At 43.9% G+C, this 15,161-nt stretch overlaps 1 long non-coding RNA gene across 1 annotated transcript; it reads right to left on the bottom strand.

Annotated features, from left to right (window-relative positions):
- Positions 1 to 6,957: 6,957 nt before the first annotated feature.
- On the bottom strand, positions 6,958 to 13,888 carry LOC145341576 (uncharacterized). Its single transcript, XR_013886379.1, has 3 exons — positions 13,829 to 13,888; positions 9,242 to 9,298; positions 6,958 to 7,030 (listed from the first exon to the last, which is right to left on the bottom strand). It is a non-coding gene; the product is annotated as an uncharacterized LOC145341576 (long non-coding RNA).
- Positions 13,889 to 15,161: the final 1,273 nt, after the last annotated feature.

The following is a 15,161-nucleotide window of genomic DNA, read 5'->3' as shown; positions in this document are numbered from 1 at the left end:
CACCCCTCAGCCTCCTACGCTCCAGAGAAAAGGTTCCCAGCTGATCCAGCCTCCCCTTATAACTCAATCCATCAAGTCCTGGTAGCATCCTAGTAAATCTTTTCTGCACTCTTTCTAGTTTAATATTATCCTTTCTATAATAGGGTGACCAGAGTTGCACACAGTATTCCAAGTATGGCTTTACCAATGTCTTGTACAATTCAACAAGACATTCCGACTCCTGTATTCAATGTTCTGACCAACGAAACCAAGCATGTCGAATGCCTTCTTCACCACTCTGTCCATCTGTGACTCCACTTTCAAGGAGCTATGAACATGTACCCCTAGATCTCTTTGTTCTGTAATTCTCCCCAGTGCCCTACGTTAACTGAGTGAGTCCTGCCCTCATTCAATCTACCAAAATGCATCACATTGCATTTGTCCAAATTAAACTCCATCTGCCATTCATCAGCCCACTGGCCCAATTGATCAAGATCCCATTGCAATTGGAGATAACTTCCTTCACTGTCCACTATGCCACCAATCTTAGTGTCATTTGCAAACTTACCAATCACGCCTCCTAAATTCTCATCCAAATCATTAATATAAATGACAAATAACAGTGAACCAGCACTAATCCCTGAGGCACATCACTGGTCACAGGCCTCCAGTTTGAAAAACAATCTTCTACAACCACCCTCTGGCTTCTGTCAAGAAGCCAATTTTGTATCTATTTAGATACCTCAGCCTGGATCCCATGAGATTTAACCTTATGCAACAACCTACCATGCGGTACCTTGTTAAAGTCCATATAGACAACATCAACTGCACTGCCCTCATCTACTTTCTTGGTTACCCCTTCAAAAAACTCAATCACATTTGTGAGACATGATTGGCCTCTCCTGCTCCTATGTTCTATGCTTGTATGTTTCTAAAGGGTAGGTTCATCAACAAAGCAGCACCCTCTCCTGGTCACAGTAAAATTTAGACTGAGATTATACATGTAACCCCAAGGAAATAACTGCAGGGAGTGGCAGGAAATGGAAATTAGAAACGGATTTCAGACAGTGAACCTGCTTGAGATTGAAGTGAGTGAGCCAACATTTCAGAGAATAAGGAAGTGCGCAGATATTAAAAAATGGAACCGGTATAATCAGGGAAGAGATTTTTTCAGTGCAGAAACAAGGCTGATATTACAGTGATATATGTCCCTTAGAGTCAATCATCTCTCACCACTTCCTGACAGTCCATTATTTAATACAATACTTTTAAAGTTCAACAAATGAATATTTTACATTTGTGTAAATTTATTGTGTAGCTGAAAAATACAACATCAGAAAACATTTATTATCCATCCCATAGAAATAATCATTTGAAGACGCTATGATCTCCATAATACATTGCAAATTGTAAAATAGCATTAACTTTTATACTCTTCCTTTCTCATTTTCCCATTCCATTACTGTTCACGACAATGCTGCAACATGATAATGTGACAAGGCAGTACAACTTAGATAGCTGACTGAATCTCAACACAAACCAAATCTATTGAAAAGCAACAGTGTTTTATAACCTCAGGGGGTTAACTAATCCAGCATCAATGTTCTTATTAATGTATTGCACGTTGAAGGCCAATATTTTTCACTTCTTTTAAATTTTTAGCTGTTAAGACATTGACAGAATTAACTGTAAGGGTTATTCATTTCAAATTGGACTTATAAAGCTGATGAGGCAAGCCTTTCAGTAAATGCTGAAGCAGTAAATGAGTTTTAAATGATTTCGAATATGTATTGACTCTTCTAAACTTAAACCTGGCCACTTCAGCCAGAAGACAGGGAATTATGATTTAGGCAAAAGGATTCACTGTCATTATTTAAAAACCTCAAAGAAACGAACTTCGTTCAAGAGCAGAAAAGATTAAACATTTAAAACATGCTTCAACTGGTATCAACTTGGTTAATTCAGTCGGCTCGATTCCCGGATGCAGACGAACAGCTGCTATCTGCACGTGTAATGAATTGAACTCAAACCCATGAGAAAAGCCTTCCAGGGAGGCATGGTAATGGGGAATGTGAGGATTTGGCAGTAGGGGTTTTGAGGTCCAGACTTGCGATAAATAGAAACCATGATACCAGGTTATAACTCATTGATGGCTGAAATCTATACAGTAATTAATATTGACTGATGTATTTGAAAAATAATTTGAGTTAATATTGCGAGAAGGCAGGTCAACTTATAAAGAAAATGTATAACTTCTGTTTTTTACTGATAACTTCAGAACTTGTTTGAGAAATCAGGGTATTCTTTAATTATGACTCTGGAGATAACTTCTCCTATTGGCCTTTAGTCTAAATAAATTGGTCTTTTATACCAGTGGCATTAGTTTAGTGAACAAATCTTTGCCACCTTGCAGAAACCTTGTTTACCCATGTATACAAGTTTCCCCAAATTATTTGTTAAAATGGTAATGAATGCTGGATTTCGTGTTTGTTAAGGCGTCTTTGCGACATCTTTTGAATTTGTTATTTGTCGAAGTATGTACAGAGTTCTTCTACAGAATTATTTATTCACATAGCGAGGTGACATTCTTTTGCATGCCATTTGAGTCTTTGATCCCAGTTTGTTATTAGATGAGTTGTATTTTTTATTTTATTATGTGTTTGGGTTACACTTTGCCACTTGTTGATCTACTGAGCTATTCCCTACCCACTGTTCCAACCCCACCCCACTTTGTACAGCCTACATGGGAATCTGGTCCACTGTAATTGGTGTCTCTTAATACACCGTGAAGTAGCTTCGAATAGAAGGCTGATGGCTGCCTTCTCAAGGCAACCAGTGTTTGGGCAATAATTGTGGCCCTGGGCGAACCATATACAGCCCAAGAGTGAAATGTACAGAAACCTGAATCGTTTCATGCATAACATTATGCAAATTCTTTAAGATGAAGTTAACTTGTGCTAAACAGAATTTCAACAGAATCCCCTTCTTCTCTCAGCATTTGTATTTTCCAACACTGTCAGTAGCGAGCAGGGTTTACTTGGAACTGTTGAGAGGGAGTCAGTTCTCCTGATGTGTTGTTGTATATTATAACAACAGGCTGGAAAAAAAACATAAATATTTGAAAACATACACTGCAGAATCAGCTCGCCAATTTATCATGGCTCAGCCGCCTCTCCAACCCCACTGGTCCTCTGCTACTTTCCTCTTTTCTTTTGCTCCATTCCCGTCCCTTTATTCTCTCAAGTAATTATCCAAATTCCAACTAGAGGAATCAGGACTAGAGGACATAGCTTCAAGATAAGGGGGGGCGGCGCAGTTTAGATCGGAGTTGAGGAGGAGCTTCTTCACTCAAAGGGTGGTGAATCTCTGGAATTCTCTGCCCGTTGAAGTGGTGGAGGCTGCCTCACTGAATATATTTAAGTCACGGGTAGATAGGTTTTTGATAGACAAGGGAATTAAGGGTTATGGGGAGAAAGCGGGAAAGTGGAACTGATCCACTTCAGATCAGCCACTTCAACGGGCAGAGAATTCCAAAAAGAAAAGGGTATTTTCTTTTTGTTTCACTGCTACCTGATGGAAGTTTTGGACTGAGGCTGGACAATAAAAAATAGAGGAAGGCAATTTTAATTGTTCCTGTTGGATGATAGGTGGGCAGACACACTTTGCTTTCTTGGTTTAAGTCCAGCCTGACGAGCCATTCCATTGACTTCTGTAAGGTAAGTTTTAAGACAGTTCTTTGACTTGTGCCCAACAGTTGCCATTGATGCATGCATGGCGTTCTAAACTGGGAAAGAAAGCTTTTATACAAGTGGATGAACGTAGCGGGTATATTTACTGTTTAGCTTACCACTGATGTTGCAGAGCAGCAACCCATACTTTTACAGTTGAAGCTTGAAATAGTGATGGTTATTGCAGCATTGAGCAGTGTCAGTAGAAGAAGTATAGCCAAACATGCAGTCGTACCCTGCAAAGTACGGAACATAAGATATATTAAAGAACATCGGTCGCAATTTCACCCAAGTGGGACTAAGTGCCCATGCCAGTGGGAAAACCAGAATGTTTCCTGTTGGCACAGACAGCGTCCGTCAGGTTAACCCAAATGAAAGGTGCAAATGACTGCATTTCATGTTGGCCAACCCCAATGTTCAGAGATTTGGGCGCTGTTTTTAAAGGGTGCCCCACTCTCCACATTCGTGTACAGATCCCCCCCCTCCCCCAAAAATCAAAAAGATGACTTCCCCATGGACTTTCCCATTAGTTCCACCAACCCTCTTAGCCAAGAGGGGCATCCTCCCCCCACCTTCTTCAGCCCTTCTTGAATCCACTCAACGCACCCCCCTTCAACCCCCCGTCCCCTCTCGGATCCCCTCACATAACACTCAGACCACCCGCCACCTCAAACTCCTCCCTCTGGGACACCTCCTCCACACCCACTCAGACTCCCTCTCCCACTTCAGGCCCTGCCCCTCCGGCACTTTCACCCTGGCCTGGTATCCTGGATCCCGAGGGAGGTCCAATGCCCATGTCACCCTTTTCCACAACCAGGTTGTAGAGGGAGGGTTGCCAAGGATCCTGGTGGTTGGATGGGCTCAGGCTCGGGGCAGGGAGTTGGTCTGGTTACTCTCCCCTGGAATAGGGGTCTTGTGATTGGACTGCCCCTCCTAGTACTGGGAAAGGTGTTGTTCAGTTTCAGATGGTGAAATTAAACATGGTTTTTACTCAGCATGCAAACCGCTGTGTTTCTTTAGCTTTCCCTTCATACTTGAATGCATCTCAAGTACCCCCATTGTTCCTAACCACAATGTTTACTTAAAAGAGGAAGTGAAAAGCACTTAGCTGTGGGCACATATATAGAACATTACAACACAGTACAGGCCCTTCGGCCCTCGATGTTGCGCTGACTTGTGAAACCAATCTAAAGCCCATCTAACCTACACTATTCCAATATCATCCATATGTTTATCCAATGACCATTTAAATGTCCTTAATGTTGGCGAGTCCACTACTGTTGCAGGCACGGCATTCCACACCTTTACTACTCTGATAAAAAACCAACCTCTGATACCTATCCTATATCTATCACCCCTCAATTTAAAGCTATGTCCCCCCATGCTAGCCATCTCTATCTGAGGAAAGAGGCTCTCACTGTCCACCCTATCTAATCCTCTGATCATCTTATATGCCACTGTTAAATCACCTCTTAACCTCCTCCTCTCTAATGAAAACATCCTCAAGTCCCTCAGCCTTTCCTCACAAGACCTTCCCACCATACCAGGCAACATCCTGGTAAATCTCCTCTGCACCCTTTCCAATGCCTCCACATCTTTCTTATAATGCGGCGTCCAGAACTGTACGCAATACTCCAAGTGCGGCCGCACCAGAGTTTTGTACAGCTGCAACATGACCTCATGGCTCCGAAACTCAATCCCTCTTCCAATAAAAGCTAACACACCATACACCTTCTTAATAACCCTATCAACCTGCGTACCAACTTTCAGGGATTCCCCCTGCTGAATTTGTTTAAACCCTCCTGAAGAGCATCAGCAAATTTCCCCCCAAGATACTGGTACCCCTCTGGTTCAGCTGTAGACCATCCCATTTGTTGAGGTCCCACCCACCCCAGAATGACCCCTAATTATCTAGATATCTGAATCATAGAACCCTACAGTGCAGAAAGAGGCCCTTCGGCCCATCGAGTCTGCACCGACCACAATCCCCCCCATGCCCTACCCCCATATCCCCACATATTTTACCCACTAATCCCTCTAACCTCAGCACCCTAGCACACTAAGGGGCAATTTTAGCATGGCCAATCAACCTAACCCACACATCTTTGGACTGTGGGAGGAAACCGGAGCAAACCCACGCAGAAACGAGGAGAATGTGCAAACTCCACACAGACAGTGACCCGAGCCGGGAATCGAACCCAGGTCCCTGGAGCTGTGAAACAGCAGTGCTAACCACTGTGCTACCGTGCTGCCCTTCTGCAGAAGGGAATCCCTCCCTCCTGCACCATCCCTGTAGCCATGTGTTCAACTGCTCTCTCTCTCTCTCTCTCTATTCCTCTCCTTGCTAGCACGTGGCATGGGTAACAAACCAGAGATAACAACTGTGTTTGTTCTAGCTCTAAGCTTCCACCCTAACTCCCTGAATTTCTGCCTTACATCCCCATCCCTTTTCCTACCTATGTCTTTGGTGCCTATGTGGACAATGACTTGGAGCTGATACCCCTCCCCCTTAAGGATCCCGGAAATATGATCCGATACAATATGGGCACATGGGTACTCTATCCATGAGACCCCCATTCCGGGTAGAATGGCAACGTTAATCCTTGCCCCCCAACCCGAGCCCACCTATCCCCAGACCCAATGGGGGACCCTCCCTCTGTAGCCTGGCAGTGGTGGAATAGCACATGGGCATTGATTCCCCCCTTCAGGGTCCAATATGCCAGGTCCATCTTGGTCATGACCGCACGAAAGCCCCTCCAATACAGTTCCCACTGGGGAGGTGAGTGAATAGCGGGTGGGCTGCCCAGCCTGCTAATTAGATATCAAATAGGGTTTTACATAATTGTCAAGAACCCAGAATTTGTAGCCAGCGGGACAGGGCTAGGTGAATCTCAAATGCCTTCAGGCCCTGCGAGAATCCCCAACACCCAATTCACTGGTCAATGGGATTCCCCCCACCCTACCCCCACCCTACCCCCACCCTACCCCCACCCTACCCCCACCCTACCCCCACCCTACCCCCACCCTACCCCCACCCTACCCCCACCCTACCCCCACCCTACCCCCACCCTACCCCCACCCTACCCCCACCCTACCCCCACCCTACCCCCACCCTACCCCCACCCTACCCCCACCCTACCCCCACCCTACCCCCTCCTCCTCCTCCTCCTCCCACTGTTGCTCAACAGAAAATAACTCACGGCAGGACGAAAACAGTGATAATATCCACAATATTGTTGACTTGCGAGGCTGCCAGAATATATCATTACTGCCGGTAAACAGGAGATGGCACTGATGATGTTCATTGATAAGCAACCTCTGATCTGCAATTTTAAAAGAAAATCATAAACAAGTATATGAGGGCAGGAGGAAAAGTTCAATTCGCTCATCAAGGCAACTCCTACTCTAATAAAAGCAAAAAGCTGGAAGGTTTGTGGAAGGGTCTTTTAGACTCAAAACTCTGTTTCCCTCCACAGATGCTCCTAAACCTGCTGAGTTTATCCAGCACATTCAAACTCGTTTGAAATTGACCGTATACATTGAATTAATTTGGTTTGATTTGATTTATTCTTGTCACGTGTGTTAGTGTACAGTGAAAAGCATTGTTTCTTGTCTGCTATACAGACAAAGCATACCACTTATAGAGAAGGAAAGGAGAAGGGTGCAGAATGTAGTGATACAGGTCATGGCTAGGGTGTAGATGACCGTAGAGAAAGATCAACTTAATATATGGTAGATCTAGTCTAAAGTCTTAACTATAGCGTCAGTGTGAAAGGACCAGGACAGGGTGTTAGTGATCTGGACACCTAAAAACCTGAGGTCCTCAACCATTTCTGTTTTGTCCCCATTGATGTAGACAGGGAGATGTCCTCCTCGACGCTTCCTGAAGTTGATGACTATCTCCTTCATTTTATTGACGTTGAAGGAGAGGTTATGGTTGTCGCACCAGTTCACAAAATTCCATGGGTGGAATTTTCTGGCCTCGCTCGCTTCACAACTGGAAAATCCCACTGGAAGTCAGCAGACCTTTCCACGATCCACCCCTTATCCGCTCCGATTCCCATGGTGGGCGGGAAAGTAAAACTCGCCCCTCTATCTCTTTCCTGTGCTCCATCTTATCATTGTTTGAGCTCTGACCCACTACGGTGGTGTCATCAGCCAACTTGTGAATTGAGTTGGAGGGGAATTTGGCTGCACAGTTTGAGGTGTATAAGGAGTATAGTTGGGGGCTGAGGACACAGCCTTGTGGAGCACCGGTGTTGAGGATGATCGTGGAGAAGGTGTTGTTGCCTCTCCTTACTGATTGTGGTCTGTGGATTAGAAAGTCTAGGATCCAATCACAGAGGGAGGAGTTGAGTACTAGGCTATGGAGTTTGGAGATGAGTTTTGTAGGAGACTCGGGCAAAACCTAATTTCTTCAAATGCTTAAGTGTCAACTTTAATGTCCAATACCAGAGCTAAGTGCAGAAGGGTTGGATTTTTATGCATTGCACTTCCTCATTCCTTTATTCAATACTACAGTGTTCCTTTTGTGCGATATAAAATAACAGAGATTTAAAAGATAAAGTTGCTATAGACCCAGGTGACTGTAGTCTACTTGCTCCTTTGACTGGTGGCGGTTTAACCTGAGGATCATCACATCTCAGTCAAGGCTGAGAAGGTGGGGCCTTCATGAATAACCTCATAAGAACATAAGAAATAGGAGCAGGAGTAGGCCATCTAGCCCTTCGAGCCTGCCCCGCCATTCAATAAGATCATGGCTGATCTGAAGTGGATCAGTTCCACTTTCCCGCTCTCTCCCCATCACCCTTAATTCCCTTGTCTATCTACCCATGACTTAAATATATTTAGCAAGGTAGCCTCCACCACTTCAACGGGCAGAGAATTCCAGAGAATTGAATTCACGCTATTGGCATAGCTGTCCATTACAATCCAGCCATCCAGCCAACTGGTCTGTCATATGGGGTGACAGGCCTGTCATATGAGGAGAGATTAAGTAGGTTAAGATTATATTCACTGGAATTTGAAAGAATAAGAGGGGATCTCATAAAAACTTATAAAATCCTAACAGGGTAGATTCAGAGAGAATGTTCCTGATGGTGGGGGACAGTCCAGAACTAGGGGTCGTAGTTTGAGGATAAGGGGTAAACCTATTAGAACTGAGGCGAGGAGAAATTTCTTCAACCTGAGGGTGGTGAATGTCTGGATTCACTACTACAGAATGTAGTTGAGGCCAAAACATTGTCTGATTTCTAAAGGATGGGGCTAAAGGGATAAGGGATATGGGAGGAAGGAGGGAATCAGGATATTGAATTCGAAGATCAACCATGGTCAAAATGAATGGCGGAGCAGGCTCGAAGGGCCAAATGGCCTATTCCTGCCTCTAGTTTCCATGTAACTAAGCTAACCAACCCCAGAAAGCAGTGATTTACGGTGACAATACCAATAACAAGATCCTATTGGTTTGTCATCTAGAACTGAGATACTCATTTTAAATCAGCCATATGAAAACAATATTTCGAGCAAGGACTTACCAGAGGAATAGTTGGTTCCCCCTCAACAGCTACAGCAAGTGCCCCTGCAATAATAAACTTAAAGAAAAATTCCAATTAGAGACCACATTTGGAAGATTTTAATAGTAATTGAAATATAGGATTTTTGTAAAGTCTTTGTCCCACAAACTGGAGCCATAAGTTAGGCATTGGTTCCCTAAACTCTCTGCGCCTCATCTTACCGGCCGTTTATGTCCAGCTGCTGCTGCAGTCAGGACGGAGAATTTGACTCCCAGTCAAATCTCTGTTCACTAAAGTGGGAGCAGAGAATCCCACCAGCGTGAATGGTCACAAGATCCCGGCCTCTTCCTCAGGCTGATTCCTTATTCCAAAAGCTACTGGTTGAAGTTACTGTCCACAAAACGCAATAAAAATCCAACTGAGCTAATTGCCACACCATCAGCCAATTGTATATCATCAGAAAAGTGGTGAAAGTAGCATTGTGGATATGACCGAGAAGCACTTACTCAACAACAGCCTGCTCATTCATGCTCAGTGTGGGTTCTGTCAGGGTCACTCAGCCCCAGGCCTCATTACAATCTTGACCCAGACATGGACAAAATAACTGGATTATAAGGTGAAGTAAGAATAACTGCTCTTGACATCAAGAAGTCTCACAACACCAGGTTAAAGTCCAACAGGTTTATTTGGAATCAAGAGCTTTCAGAGCAAAGTTTCAAAACCTCATGATACCAAATAAACCCGTTGGACTTTAATCTAATGTTGTGAAACTTCTTACTGTGCCCACCCCAGTCCAATGCTGGCATCTCCACATCTTGACATCAAGACCATATTTGACTGACATCAAGGAGCAAGGGCAAATTTTGAAGTCATGGGGAAAATCTTCCTTTAGCTGGAGTCATACCTAACGCAATGGAAGATGGTTGTGGTTGTTGAGGCCAAATCTTCCCAATCTGAGGAGACTGCCACAGGATTTCTTTAGGGATGCATCCCAGGCCCAGCCATACGCAGCAGCTTCTTCAATGATCTTCTCTCCAACATAATGATCAGAGTGGGGATGTTCGCTGAGAACTGTATCATGCTCATTGCCACTCAGACACAGTTGGTCAGACACAACAACCAATTGATTGACACCCCAACCAACACTATAACCATTCCTTCCCTCCAGCACTGACACACAGCGGCAGCAGTATGTACCATCGACAAGATGCATTGCAGCAACTTGCCAAGGCTCCTTTGATAGCATCTTCCAAGCTCACAAACTCTTCAAGTAGAAGGACAAGAGCAGTAGATGTTTGGGACTCCGACAACCTGCAAGTTCATTTCCAAGTCGTCCACCATCCTGACTCGAAACTCTATCCTTTTTCCTTCACAGTTACTAGCCTAATTCCTGAAACTCTCTTCCTGACAGCACGGTGGGTGTACCTGCACCGCATAGACTGCAGTGGTTCAAGAAGATGGCTGACTACTACTTTCTCAATTAGGGATTAATTATGGCAATAAGTGCTGACCTAGCCAATGGCACGCATAATCTACAAAAAAGTTAAACAATTCAGGAACCAAGGGAAATTTACACATCTCTAGGTTAAGGCTGTTCGTTTTCAGGCTTGTAACCAATAGATGTTGCATCTCATTTTAATACTTATAACAGGCTGTTGGCACCAATCCTGCCTCAGAGTGTTCCATTTCATTGGAACATGGGAACGTAGGAATTAGGAGCAGAAGTCAGCAAATTCAGCTCTTCAAGCCCGATCCACCTTTCAATCATTTCCTGGTCTCAAACCAAACCACCACCCCCCCCCCCCACCCCTCTGTTTCCCATATCCCCTTATCCCTTTTTTTATTAGAAATATTTTTATCTCACAAGTGTGAGATATTGCACTTTGGAAAGACAAACCAAGTTAGAACATCTATGGTAAATGGGAGGACACTGTAGAGTGTGGTAGGACACTGTAGAGTGTAGTAGAACAGAGGGACTTGGGAATACAGATACATAATTCCCTGAAAGTGGCATCACAGGCAGATAGGGTCATAAAGAGTGCTTTTGGAACATTGGACTTTATGAATCAAAGTATAGAGTATAAGAGTTGGAGTGTTATGGTGAGGTTGTATAAGACATTGGTGAGGCCGAATTTAGAGTATTGTGTGCAGTTTTGGCCACCTAATTACAGGAAGGATATTAATAAGGTTGAAAGAGTACAGAGAAGGTTTACAAGGATGTTGCTGGGACTTGAGAAGCTGAGTTACAGAGAGAGATTGAATAGGTTAGGACTTTATTCCCTGGAGCATAGAAGAATAAGGCGAGATTTGATAGAGGTGTATAAAATTTTGATGGGTATAGATAGAGTGAATGCAAGCAGGCTTTTTCCACTGAGGCTAGGGGAGAAAAAAACCAGAGGGCATGGGTTAAGGGTGAAGGGGGAAAAGTTTAAAGGAATATTGGGGGGGGGGGGGGCTTCTTCACACAGAGAGTGGTGTGAGTGCGGAATGAGCTATCAGATGAAGTGGTAAATGCGGGTTCACTTTTAACATTTAAGAAAAACTTGGACAGGTACATGGGTGGAGGGATATGGTCCAAGTGCAGGTCAGTGGGAGTAGGCAGAGAAATGGTTTGGCATAGCCAAAAAGGGCCAAAGGGCCTGTTTCTGTGCTGTGGTGTTCTCTGGTTCTATGGTTCCTTCTTGAAATCATTCAACAGTTCAGACTCCACTGCACTATGGGACAGCAAGTTCCACAAATTCACCTCCCTCTGCAAGAAGAAATCATCTTAGTGTTAAATCTATCACCTCTCAACATATACCTGTGACTCCTCATTCTCGATTGCCCTGTAACAGGAAACGTTTGGTCTACATTTACTTTATCAATGCCTTTTAAAATTTTATATCTTAGATCCCCTCCCATCCTTCTAAGCTCCAGCAAGTACGAGCCCAAACTGTTTAATCTCTTTTCATACATCAACCCTATCATCCCCGGAATCAATCTAGTGAAGCTTCTCTGAACTGCCTCCAATGCCACCACATCCTTCCTCAAATAAGGAGATCAACATTGGATACAAGACTCCAGATGTGGTCTCACCAACACCCTCTACAATTGCAACAACACTTCTCTAATCTTATACTCCAATCCCTTTGCAATCAATGCCAACATCCCATTCGCCTTTTTATTACATGCTGCACCTGCATACCGACTTTGTGATTCATGAACACAGACATCCAGATCCCTCTGCCCAGAAGCATTTTGAATCCGCTTTCCATTTAGTTAATAATTTGCTTTCCTATTTCTTTTCTGTCAAAATGGATAACCTCACACTTATCCACATTAAATGTCATCTACCAAATTTTGGCCCATTCTCCTAGCCTATCTATATCTGTCTTTATATCCTCTTCACTGCCTGCTTTCCCACCCATTTTAGTATCATTCACAAATTTTGCTATGTTACATGCTGTCCCTGCTTGAAGATTATATATATAGATTGCGAAATGTTGAGGTTCAAGGACTGACCCCAGTGGCACCCTGCTAGTTACATTTCATCAACCAAAGAAAGACCCATCTATCCTGACCCTCTGCTTTCTGTCAGTCAGCCAATCCTCAATCCAATGTATTACCCCACCACCAATCCCCTGCAATGTCATCTTCTTAATCAGTTTTTTATGTGGCGCCTTGTCAAACGCCTTCTGGAAGTCCAGATATACCACATCCACAGGTTCCCCACTATCCACCTTGCTGGTTATGTCCTCAAAGAACTCAAGTAAGTTTGTCAAGCATTTTGATTTGATTTGATTTGATTTATTATTGTCACATGTATTAACATACAGTGAAAAGTATTGTTTCTTGAGCACTATACAGGCAAAGCATACTGTTCATAGAAAAGACAACAAGAAAGTCCAGAACGTAGTGTTACAGTCATAGATAGGGTGTGGAGAAAGATCAACTTAATGCAAGGTAAGGCCATTCAAAAGTCTGTCAGCAGCAGGGAAGAAGCTGTTCTTGAGTCAGTTGGTATATGACCTCAGACTTCTGTATCGTTTTCCCAAAGGAAGAAAGTGGAAGAGAGAATGTATGTGGTCTTTAATTATGTTGGCTGTTTTGTCGAGGCAGAGGAAGTGTAGGCAGAGCCAATGGTTGGGAGGCTGGTTTGTGTGATGGATTGGCTACATTCACGACCTTTTGTAGTTCCTTGCGGTCTTGGGTATGACTTACCTTTCAGTTAGGGGCACTCAAGTAAAGGGTGGTCGTGATTTGGATGGTTGAAAGACAATGAGAGGGAGGTGGGGAGCAAGGCAACACCCTCAGGAATATTCCCGGAGGCAAGAAAATCTGCTCCTAAGGAGTGCTCCAAAAGAAGGTGTAATGGTGCCTTTTTAGTTGATCCCATTTTATAGCCTTCATTAGCAACAGGAAAACCTCAGAGGGGCTTACAAGACAGGGGCCATGTCCTGTTATTAACCAACGCAAAAAGTGCAGAGCTTCTGTTGGAGATTAACTACATATAGCATTCCTTGTGGAAAGCTGCCAATGCACGGTTGTTGCCAAATGCACTGACTGCACCACAACCAGATAGCAAACGACTGGCAATTTTACATTCACCTATTCATTAATGGTACTTACTAATATTGAAGTCCAGAAAGGCGTCCCGGTTATTATGAAGATGTCAGTGGGGACAGATTGAATTGAATCAACAGAGATTTTTACTATTCCAGTGAGTAATACAATTGCACCCGTCAAAACCTCCACTATCTGAATGAAGCAGAAAATTGTGTTAAATTATAAGGAAACAGCATTAGTTTCAACTTGCTGCCAGGATGTAAAAGTGTCACTGGAGATCATCCGCCCATTCCGCAGAAAGAATCCAATTTTCCTCTCCTTGATTTACATTCTGCACCAAATATCCAAAGAAACACAACTTGGAATTCCTGAATTTGAAATAGTATTTCTCAGGATTTATTGTAGAAAGTGCAATACTAGAAAAAACAGAATAATTAATAGAATCTTCCCCCCTTTACAACTAACATATTAGCATATTGTTAATATCTGGAATACTATTATGGTTTTTGACTGGAACCATCTTTTGAAAGAAGGGTGAATATTATTCTATATCACTGTGACAGATCATTGTCTTTGTGCTGTGGGTGAAGTCAGTTCTGGTGGAGATGATAGTCCGTCAGGAACGGAACCCGTCAGATTCTCCATCCATTGATATTAATACAAGGATAATCTAATGGGGACAGGAAGGGATGTGCAATTTTCTTCACCACATTTTCAAAAAGGATGTGGAAGCTGTGAAGAGAGTGCAAAGAATCCCACCAGGAAGTTGCCTAGTCTCGAGGGTGTTAACTATGAGGAGAGGTTAAATAAACTAGGAATGTTTTCACTGGAAAGGCAGAGGTTGAGGGGAGACTTGATAGAGATCTACAAAAATTATGAGCGGCATAGATAGAGTGGATAGTTAGAGGCTTTTTCCCGGGGTGTAAATGTCAATGACAAGGAGGCACATTTTAAGGGAGTGCTCGAGTCATAAAAATCCTACAATGCAGAAAGAGGCCATTTGGCCCATTGAGTCTGCGCCGACCACAATCCCACCCAGGCCCTACCCCCGTAGTTACCCGTTAATCCCTCTAACCTACGCATCTCAGGACACTAAGGGGCAATTTTAGCATGGCCAATCAACCTAACCCGCACATCTTTGGACTATGGCAGGAAACTGGGGCACCCAGAGGAAACCCACCCCACGCAGACACGAGGAGAATGGGCAAACTCCTCACAGGCAGTGACCCAAGCCGGGAATCGAACCCAGGTCCCTGGAGCTGTGAAGGAGCAGTGCTAACCACTGTGATACCATGCCGCGAGAGAAGTTTTCACGCAGAGAGTGGTAGGTGCCTGGAACACACTGCTTGAGGAGGTGATGGAAGCAGGTACATTAGCAACATTAAAGAGGCAGGTA

The sequence above is a fragment of the Carcharhinus amblyrhynchos genome, chromosome 3 (genome assembly GCF_965287045.1).
Source record: "Carcharhinus amblyrhynchos chromosome 3, sCarAmb.v2.hapA, whole genome shotgun sequence".
Taxonomy (NCBI): domain Eukaryota; kingdom Metazoa; phylum Chordata; class Chondrichthyes; order Carcharhiniformes; family Carcharhinidae; genus Carcharhinus; species Carcharhinus amblyrhynchos.
Note: the sequence above shows the minus strand (reverse complement) of the source record. Positions and strands in the feature narration are given on the sequence as shown.